This window comes from Oncorhynchus masou, chromosome 17 (genome assembly GCF_036934945.1).
Source record: "Oncorhynchus masou masou isolate Uvic2021 chromosome 17, UVic_Omas_1.1, whole genome shotgun sequence".
NCBI classification, from domain to species: Eukaryota; Metazoa; Chordata; class Actinopteri; order Salmoniformes; family Salmonidae; genus Oncorhynchus; species Oncorhynchus masou.
In genome coordinates, this window is record NC_088228.1 from 12,744,243 (window position 1) to 12,755,434 (window position 11,192).

General features: G+C 42.8%; 1 protein-coding gene across 1 annotated transcript in view; it reads right to left on the bottom strand.

Moving 5' to 3' along the window:
* LOC135558504 (CMP-N-acetylneuraminate-beta-1,4-galactoside alpha-2,3-sialyltransferase-like) overlaps positions 1–10,854 on the bottom strand; it is a 110,546-nt gene extending 99,692 nt beyond the window's left edge. The window contains exons 1-2 of the mRNA XM_064992350.1: positions 10,532–10,854; positions 4,708–4,779 (exon numbers count right to left, since the gene is read on the bottom strand). The gene's annotated coding sequence lies outside the window, so the exon portion shown is untranslated. The remainder of the gene's footprint in view (positions 1–4,707; positions 4,780–10,531) is intronic.
* Between the last annotated feature and the right edge of the window lie 338 nt (positions 10,855–11,192).

Consider the following 11,192-nt stretch of genomic DNA (forward strand, 5'->3'; position numbering starts at 1 on the left):
GGTGTGCCAGACTTTCAGACTGGACACCCCTCCCCAACAGTAGAATCCAGGTGTACCTGGTGGCTTCATGTATTATCTTCCATTGGAGGTCAGGTGTCCTCTTTTCAATAGGCAGTTTATATAAATACCACCAACAGCCTTTTGGGGAGGCACCTGAACCAAACACACCCGCCCAACACGTCCATTTGACCCCTCCAGGGTTCTAAGGAAAGCAGCATCCCCATGTCCTCCTCTAATGCCCCCGCAGCAGCACTAACATTCAGCACAGGGAAAACATCATCCAGACCCTCCGTCCTCCTCTAATGCCCCCGCAGCATCACTAACATTCAGCACAGGGAAAACATCATCCAGACCCTCCGTCCTCCTCTAATGCCCCCGCAGCAGCACTAACATTCAGCACAGGGAAAACATCATCCAGACCCTCCGTCCTCCTCTAATGCCCCCGCAGCAGCACTAACATTCAGCACAGGGAAAACATCATCCAGACCCTCCGTCCCCCCGCAGCCACTCAAATGCCCCATCCAGACAGCAATGCACTAACATTCAGCACAGGGAAAACATCATCCAGACCCTCCGTCCACCTCTAATGCCCCCGCAGCAGCACTAACATTCAGCACAGGGAAAACATCATCCAGACCCTCCGTCCACCGATCAGAATTGGAAGTGTCCGTCACATACTGCTGATGAAGTACTGGCAAGGAATCTCAGACCTCAGTTATAACCTTCCTCAGTAGACGAGATGATCGGATCCCTGCTCTTTCTCCCAGCTCCTCCAACAATTTGCTCCTATTCCACATCAGATGACCCAGCTTGGTACACCCCACGCCTAACAGGCATGAACATAGGCTGGCTGAACCCAGAACACGGGACTGGATGGCAGTGTTGTGAAAAAGAGGCTCTTCAAAAAGCCACATCCCTGGTGGCGTGCAGGCCTTACGGGACTTGACAAGGACTCTCCAAGCCTGCATAACAGACTCATAGAATGGAGTCAAGCCAGACATATCACTCCCCTCTAGCTTTAAGAGAAACAGGTGCTTGTCTAAGCCACTCTTCTCATCACTGTATAGGCTGTGTCGACCCAGCTAGAACCGTCACTGTATAACAGTCTCTGGGCTGCTAGAACTGTCACTGTACAACAGTCTCTGGGTTGCTAGAACCGTCACTGTACAACAGTCTCTGGGGTGCTAGAACCATCACTGTACAACAGTCTCTGGGGTGCTAGAACCGTCACTGTACAACAGTCTCTGGGTTGCTAGAACCGTCACTGTACAACAGTCTCTGGGGTGCTAGAACCATCACTGTACAACAGTCTCTGGGGTGCTAGAACCGTCACTGTACAACAATCTCTGGGCTGCTTGAAGCCGGAAAGCCATGATCCTGGAAGAAATGTCCACCAGGCCTTACCCACCCTGGTGCAGTGGCAGGTACAGGGCTGCAACTTTGATCCAATGTTGACCAGAAGAAATTGACAAGGGTTCTCTGAAGCTCTTGTATCAGACCCCACCCACGGTGGCTGTAAAATCATTAGTCTGTGCCACAGAGTTGAGGCTGCTAGATTATTGGCTACCTGCACCCGTCCCCATTAAGCTGGGGTAGCACCCATTTCCACCTTGACAATCTGGCACACACTTTCTCCACTAAACCTTCCCAGTTCTTTTTCTGAAAGACATCAGAGCCTAGAAAAAAACAAAGTCTTCATCCCATCTCTGCCCGTCTGAAGCATCCTGGTAACCGTGGAGCGGACCCTGGACCCCCTGGTAACCGTGGATCTGAAGCCCCCCTGATAACCGTGGAGCCCCGGACCCCCTGGTAACCGTGGAGTGGACCCCAAGCCCCCTGGTAACCGTGGAGCGGACCCCCGAAGCCCCCTAGTAACCGTGAAGCCCCCCCTAGTAACCGTGGAGTGGACCCCGTCTGAAGCCCCCTGGTATCCGTGGAGTGGACCTCATCTGAAGCCCCCTGGTAACCGTGGAGCGGACCCCGTCTGAAGCCCCCTGGTAACCATGGAGTGGACCCCATCTGAAGCCCCCTGGTAACCGTGGAGGGACCCCGCTGACCCCCTGGTAACCGTGAAGCCCCCTGGTAACCGTGGAGCGGACCCCGTCTGAAGCCCCCCTGGTAACCGTGGAGTGGACCTCGTCTGAAGCTGACCTGCCCACAGCGATTCACTCTTCTTCCAATTGACTCTAGCTGAGGAGGCCCCTCATACATCTTTAAAGTGTTTGAGAGAACCTTAACATCCTCACCCCCTATAATAAAAACTATCACGTCATCTGCATACGCAGACAGTGCTATTGTGGGACCCTTCATTAAACCTGGTACAGAGAAACCAGTAAGACTCGCTCTTAAAAAAACCAAAGCATTGGTTCAATTGCCAGACAATATAACTGTCCTGAAATTGGGGATCCCTGCCTGATACCCCTTTGGACGGGGATGGGGCAGCTCAAACCACTCCCCACCTTCACCATACATGAGGCCCCAGCACACAGTAAACTCATTCAAGACAAAAAAACATCCTCAAACCCCAAGGCTTTCATTGTTTTGAACAAATAATGTCGGTCCACACGATTAAAAGCCTTCTCCTGATCCAAAGAAAGTAAACCTACATTCACATCAGACAGTTTACAAATGTCTAAAACATCTCTTATTAGAAACAGGTTATCAACAATAGAGTGGTCAGGTACACAGTCACACTGGTCCTTGTGGATCAACAACCCCAGATACTCTTTCAACCTGTTTGAGAGACATTTAGATAACATGTCATATTCTGCGCACAGCAATGCAATAGGTCACCATTTTTTAGAAGAGCCAAATCTCCCTTTTTTGGCAACAATGAAAGCACAGTACGTTGACAAGATACAGTGGGGCAAAAAAGTATTTAGTCAGCCACCAATTGTGCAAGTTCTCCCACTTAAAAAAATGAGAGAGGCCTGTAATTTTCATCATAGGTACACTTCAACTATGACAGACAAAATGAGGAAAAAATCCATAAAATCACATTGTAGGATTTTTAATGAATTTATTTGCAAATTATGGTGGAAAATAAACTTTTGTTATTGACAAAATACTTATCTCAATACTTTGTTATATGCCCTTTGTTGGCAATGACAGAGGTCAAACAGTTTCTGTAAGTCTTCACAAGGTTTTCACATACTGTTGCTGATATTTTGACCCATTCCTCCATGCAGATCTCCTCTAGAGCAGTGATGTTTTGGGGCTGTTGCTGGGCAACACGGACTTTCAACTCCCTCCAAATATTTTCTATGGGTTTGAGATCTGGAGACTGGCTAGGCCACTCCAGGACCTTGAAATGCTTCTTACGAAGCCACTCCTTCATTGCCCGGGTGGTGTGTTTGGGATTATTGTCATGCTGAAAGACCCAGCCATGTTTCATCTTCAATGCCCTTGCTGAAGGAAGGAGGTTTTCACTCAAAATCTCACGATACATGGCCCCATTCATTTTTTCCTTTACACGGATCAGTCGTCCTGGTCCCTTTGCAGAAAAACAGCCCCAAAGCATGATGTTTCCACCCCCATGCTTCACGGTAGGTATGGTGTTCTTTGGATGCAACTCAGCATTCTTTGTCCTCCAAACAGACGAGTTGAGTTTTTACCAAAAAGTTATATTTTGGTTTCATCTGACCATATGACATTCTCCCAATCTTCTTCTGGATCATCCACATGCTCTCTCACAAACTTCAGATGGGCCTGGACATGTACTGGCTTAAGCAGGGGGACACGTCTGGCACTGCAGGATTTGAGTCCCTGGCGGCGTAGTGTGTTACTGATGGTAGGCTTTGTTACTTTGGTCCCAGCTCTCTGCAGGTCATTCACTAGGTCCCCCCGTGTGGTTCTGGGATTTTAGCTCACCGTTCTTGTGATCATTTTGACCCCACGGTGTGAGATCTTGCGTGGAGCCCCAGATCGAGGGAGATTATCAGTGGTCTTGTATGTCTTCCATTTCCTGATAATTGCTCCCACAGTTGATTTCTTCAAACCAAGCTGCCTACCTATTGCAGATTCAGTCTTCCCAGCCTGGTGTAGGTCTACAATTTTGTTTCTGGTGTCCTTTGACAGCTCTTTGGTCTTGGCCATAGTGGAGTTTGGAGTGTGACTGTTTAAGGTTGTGGACAGGTGTCTTTTATACTGATAACAAGTTCAAACAGGTGCCATTAATACAGGTAACGAGTGGAGGACAGAGGAGCCTCTTACAGAAGAAGTTACAGGTCTGTGAGAGCCAGAAATCTTGCAAATACAAATAAATTCATAAAAAAATCCTACAATGTGATTTTCTGGATTTTTTTTCTTCTCATTTTGTCTGTCATAGTTGAAGTGTACCTATGATGAAAATTACTCTCTCATCTTTTGAAGTGGGAGAACTTGCACAATTGGTGGCTGACTAAATGCTTTTTTGCCCCACTGTACATGAAGAGAACCCTCATGAAAAGATTCACACACCACTTCATAACCCCTCCCCCAAAAGTGCTTTTAGAGCTCAGATGGTAAACCATCGATGCCAGGGGCCTGATGAGAGCTGCATAACTGCAGTGGACAGCTCCTGTAGTGTAATGTCAGAGTCCAAAGCAACTCTTTGCTCAGGGCCCTATTGAGGAAGTCCATGTAACAACTGTTCAGCACACAGAGGATCGCAATCCTCCGCCTTATAGAGGGCAGAGTAGAAATCCACGGCATGTTGATGTGTCTCACCGTCATCCGTGGTCAGCTTCCCATCAGGGAGACGAAGGCAGACCATCTGTGTGCGTTGTGATGTTGACTGTCCTGGTGGTTTAAAAAAATGCAAGGAGTATTAATTTCCTTGAGGGTAGCAAAGCGAGACCTAATCAAGGCACCCTTCACTCTTTCATGTAGAAATAAACCTCAGTTCAAGTGAATATCAACAGTCACATTATGGTGATCAGAATAACCCACAGGAGTAATGTCACACCTTCCAACCCTACTACAGTAGTGATAAGATACAAACAACCTGTCTAACATTGCTGCACTGACACCACCTTCATTAACTTTTAGCCATGTGTACTGAATAACTTTTGCATTCCTCATGAAAGAAAAAAGAAAGACAGGGATGCAGAGAGAGAGAAAGAGACGCAGAGATAGAGATAGACAGAGAGAAAGAAAGAGATGCAGAGAGAGATAGACAGAGAGAAAGAAAGAGATGCAGAGAGAGAGATAGACAGACAGAGAGAAAGAAAGAGATGCAGAGAGAGAGATAGACAGAGAGAAAGAAAGATATGCAGAGAGAGAGATAGACAGAGAGAAAGAAAGATATGCAGAGAGAGAGATAGACAGAGAGAAAGAAAGACACAGAGAGAGGAAAAAAGAGAGAGAGAGGCAGAAGGAGAGAAAATGGTGCATAAGGAGGAAAAATACGGATTATGGAGTGGGAGTGAGAAAATGGGGGTTTGGGTGAGAGAATAGGGGTTTGGGTGAAGAGAATAGGGGTTTGGGTGAAGAGAATAGGGGTTTGGGTGAGAGAATGGGGGTTTGGTGAGAGAATAGGGGTTTGGGTGAGATAAGGGTTTGGGTGAGAGAATAGGGGTTTGGTCGAGATAATGGTGGGTGAAAATAAAGAGGCACAATTGATCTGCATTTCCGATGGTTTACTGTTAATGGAGAAAGCCATCACATCATTGGTGTCATGAAAGGCGAGACCCTAGTGATTACTGTTGACTTCTGTCACCTTTCATTTAGAAACTGTCACACCTCTCGAAATAATTCACACATTCCCCATTGCCTTACCCCTATTACCGATCTCCCACACTTTCACATTGGCTGTATTAAATCCAATTATTCTTAGTGACCCACTTCAGCGCTTCAGTCTTGGTTTGTCATTGGGTAATTCATAGCCTCGGTATGGCTCTCCTATTCATTGTGGGGCCTGAGGACCTATCCAATACACCCACATGCTTTGACACCAGGCAGCCAATCACAGTGGATCTACAGAACCAATGAAGCCAAATGGACCGCTTGGTTTTTCTCAGAACCTAATATATCCATTGAGGTTTCAACTGAAACGATTATATATTGTATGGCTGTGATTTCTGTTATACTTTATGAGCAAAGGTCCTTTGATTAAAAATATTTACTTCAAATACAGGGTGTTGCACTTATTGTAAATCATACAAATATTAACTGTGTGTGAAACACGAAACTGGGCATTAAAGGTAATAAGACATTTTCTATTATGCATTTTTACATTTTCACATTTGAGTTATTTAGCAGACACCCTTATCTAGAGTGCCTTATAGTCAGACTCCAGACTCCCCAGTCATAGACTGTTCTCTCTGCTACCGCACTTCAAGCGGTACCGGAGCGCCAAGTCTAGGTCCAAGAGACTTCTAAACAGTTTCTACTCCCAAACCATAAGACTCCTGAACACCTAATCTAATGGCTACCCAGACTATTTGCATCCCCCCCTCTTTTACACCACTGCTACTCTCTGTTGTTATCATCTATGCATAGTCACTTTAATAACTCTACCTATCTGTACATATTACCTCAACTAACCGGTGCCCCCACACATTGAATTCTGTACAGATAGCCCCCCTGTATATAGTCTCGCTATTGTTATTCCACTGCTGCTCTTTAATTACTTGTTACTTTTATTTCTTATTCCTATCTGTAATTTTTTCAACTGCATTGTTGGTTAGGGGCTCTTAAGTAAGCATTTAACTGTAAGGTGTTGTATTCAGCATTTCACTATAAGGTGTTGTATTCAGCATTTCACTGTAAGGTGTTGTATTCAGCATTCCACTGTAAGGTGTTATATTCAGCATTTCACTGTTGTATTCAGCATTTAACTGTAAGGTGTTGTATTCAGCATTTAACTGTAAGGTGTTGTATTCAGCATTCCACTGTAAGGTGTTATATTCATTTCACTGTAAGGTGTTGTATTCAGCATTCCACTGTAAGGTGTTGTATTCAGCATTTAACTGTAAGGTGTTGTATTCAGCATTTCACTGTTGTATTCAGCATTTAACTGTAAGGTGTTGTATTCAGCATTTAACTGTAAGGTGTTGTATTCAGCATTCCACTGTAAGGTGTTATATTCAGCATTTCACTGTAAGGTGTTGTATTCAGCATTTCACTGTAAGGTGTTGTATTCAGCATTTAACTGTAAGGTGTTGTATTCAGCATTCCACTGTAAGGTGTTGTATTCAGCATTTAACTGTAAGGTGTTGTATTCAGCATTCCACTGTAAGGTGTTGTATTCAGGTAAGTTGTATTCAGCATTTAACTGTAAGGTGTTGTATTCAGCATTTCACTGTAAGGTGTTGTATTCAGCATTCCACTGTAAGGTGTTGTATTCAGCATTTAACTGTAAGGTGTTGTATTCAGCATTTAACTGTAAGGTGTTGTATTCAGCATTTCACTGTAAGGTGTTGTATTCAGCATTCCACAGTAAGGTGTTGTATTCAGCATTTAACTGTAAGGTGTTGTATTCAGCATTCCACTGTAAGGTGTTGTATTCAGCATTTAACTGTAAGGTGTTGTATTCAGCATTTAACTGTAAGGTGTTGTATTCAGCATTTAACTGTAAGGTGTTGTATTCAGCATTCCACTGTTATATTCAGCATTTCACTGCTGTATTCAGCATTTCACTGTAAGGTGTTGTATTCAGCATTCCACTGTTATATTCAGCATTTCACTGTTGTATTCAGCATTTCACTGTAAGGTGTTGTATTCAGCATTTAACTGTAAGGTGTTGTATTCAGCATTTAACTGTAAGGTGTTGTATTCAGCATTTCACTGTAAGGTGTTGTATTCAGCATTCCACAGTAAGGTGTTGTATTCAGCATTTAACTGTAAGGTGTTGTATTCAGCATTCCACTGTTATATTCAGCATTTCACTGTTGTATTCAGCATTCCACTGTAAGGTGTTGTATTCAGCATTTAACTGTAAGGTGTTGTATTCAGCATTTAACTGTAAGGTGTTGTATTCAGCATTTCACTGTAAGGTGTTGTATTCAGCATTCCACAGTAAGGTGTTGTATTCAGCATTTAACTGTAAGGTGTTGTATTCAGCATTCCACTGTAAGGTGTTGTATTCAGCATTCCACTGTAAGGTGTTGTATTCAGCATTTAACTGTAAGGTGTTGTATTCAGCATTTAACTGTAAGGTGTTGTATTCAGCATTCCACTGTTATATTCAGCATTTCACTGCTGTATTCAGCATTCCACAGTAAGGTGTTGTATTCAGCATTCCACTGTAAGGTGTTGTATTCAGCATTCCACTGTAAGGTGTTGTATTCAGCATTCCACTGTAAGGTGTTGTATTCAGCATTCCACTGTAAGGTGTTGTATTCAGCATTTAACTGTAAGGTGTTATATTCAGCATTTCACTGCTGTATTCAGCATTTAACTGTAAGGTGTTGTATTCAGCATTTAACTGTAAGGTGTTGTATTCAGCATTTCACTGTAAGGTGTTGTATTCAGCATTCCACTGTAAGGTGTTGTATTCAGCATTTCACTGTAAGGTGTTGTATTCAGCATTTCACTGTAAGGTGTTGTATTCAGCATTTCACTGTAAGGTGTTGTATTCAGCATTTCACTGTAAGGTGTTGTATTCAGCATTTCACTGTAAGGTGTTATATTCAGCATTTAACTGTAAGGTGTTGTATTCAGCATTTAACTGTAAGGTGTTGTATTCAGCATTCCACTGTTATATTCAGCATTTAACTGTAAGGTGTTGTATTCAGCATTTAACTGTAAGGTGTTGTATTCAGCATTCCACTGTTATATTCAGCATTTCACTGCTGTATTCAGCATTTAACTGTAAGGTGTTGTATTCAGCATTTCACTATAAGGTGTTGTATTCAGCATTTAACTGTAAGGTGTTGTATTCAGCATTTAACTGTAAGGTGTTGTATTCAGCATTTCACTGTAAGGTGTTGTATTCAGCATTTAACTGTAAGGTGTTGTATTCAGCATTTCACTGTAAGGTGTTGTATTCAGCATTCCACTGTTATATTCAGCATTTCACTGCTGTATTCAGCATTTCACTGTAAGGTGTTATATTCAGCATTTAACTGTAAGGTGTTGTATTCAGCATTTAACTGTAAGGTGTTGTTTTCAGCATTCCACTGTTATATTCAGCATTTAACTGTAAGGTGTTGTATTCAGCATTTAACTGTAAGGTGTTGTATTCAGCATTCCACTGTTATATTCAGCATTTCACTGCTGTATTCAGCATTTAACTGTAAGGTGTTGTATTCAGCATTTCACTGCTGTATTCAGCATTTAACTGTAAGGTGTTGTATTCAGCATTTCACTATAAGGTGTTGTATTCAGCATTTAACTGTAAGGTGTTGTATTCAGCATTTAACTGTAAGGTGTTGTATTCAGCATTTCACTGTAAGGTGTTGTATTCAGCATTTAACTGTAAGGTGTTGTATTCAGCATTTCACTGTAAGGTGTTGTATTCAGCATTCCACTGTTATATTCAGCATTTCACTGCTGTATTCAGCATTTCACTGTAAGGTGTTGTATTCGGTGCATGTGACAAATAACATTTGATTTGACTTACAATTAGTGCATTGATCTTAAGATAGCTAAGTGAGACAACATCACAATCAAGTCCATTTTCCCTCAACAAAGCATTTATCAGCTAACTCAGTGTCAGTGGAAAGGAGAAGAGCCTTTCTTCCCTTTAAGAGAAGGGCCTTTCTTCCCTTTAATTAAGAGAAGGGCCTTTCTTCCCTTTGACAGATCACTTCATCATTGACTGGTTCATGTTTGTATTACTGAATGTAAGCGGTGTAATAAATAACTCATTCAGTGGGATTGAGCAACAACAAAAAACGTTGTGAAAAAAAGAAAACCACTAAAATAATAACTAAATAACATAGAAATCCATATAGCCTACAGTATAAGTAGAAAACATACACTTAGCAACTTGCCCTACTTAGTTCTCATTGCAACAATATATCATAATAAAATGTGTCACAGTTCAAAAACGTTTTCCAATATAATATGTACATTTTGGGATGATGACAACTCCACTGGTGTTACCCAACCAGCACAATGGGGAGCAGTGAGTCACCTCCTCTCTTACCAGAGTTCATCAAGCACTGCTGCTCAGACAAAAGATATTATACACTACGCTTTTACAGACCTCTGGTTCTGAGTAACATTTCACACCACAATGGCATCACCATTAGAGATGAACTACATTGACAACCTGGGGTACAGAGACAGTTTGATGATATCTATTGATTGTCTGTTTCCTCTAGTCTCCAAAAGGACTTTGCGACTTTGAGCAAATAAAACATTTGTTTGTGGTGTACCTTCAGCTCTGAATCGCCTAAGGAAATATAGAAATGTTACTATGAATATGTCACATATAAATCTTGCTTTCATGCTAGTGTAGGCCCAAGTCATAACACATTTTCACATTAATTCTACTGAAATATAATTAAATTCAAACATCATTTAGTTAGAAAAGTATTTTCATATGGATATACAGTATTGTGGTTTGCCTCGTTTTTAAATTCTCAGACACAGGTGATCTTACCATTTTTTTGTTGTTGTCAGCGACCATTGATTTCTCCATCTGGCAGAGGCACATGGAAAAGGCAAACAAAGCTGCTCAGTTCAAGGCTTGGCATTTCTGCCTGTCCGTCAGCAGATGTTGATATGAACCTCTGCCGGGGCCCGGGGAAGGGTGGTGTGCGAGGGCACGCAGCCCAGCGGCAATGCTCATTAGCCAGTCATGTAGCTACAGGTGGCTCTCTGGAAGTCTCCCAGGCCCCCGGGGGAGATAGAACTGAACAGAGTCGATGAACCAACCACCTGAACACAGGCACTCTCCCCACAGCAGGTCTCTCTCTGCCCTACAGGGACAGAAACCTGGCAGAACTCTCTCTGGAGCTGGTTTATGCAATGCCTGTACATGTCAATGCCTGTACATGTCAGAGCACAATGGCCTAGTATGGTGCATGAGCTCAAGGCATGACTACTATGGTTGAACTAGTAGAACCCACATTACCTGGGAAACAGCCAGAGGTCGGCCCAGGACATAAATCAGTAAGGGCATATGATATTTCACCCTCTCAACACAATGTACATAATGACATGTAATGAATATGATTACTACATATCTTTAAAAATTAAAGGAGAGCCGCACACTCTAGGACCTCAGATGCAATAACTGAATAACATAATATCCAACGTTT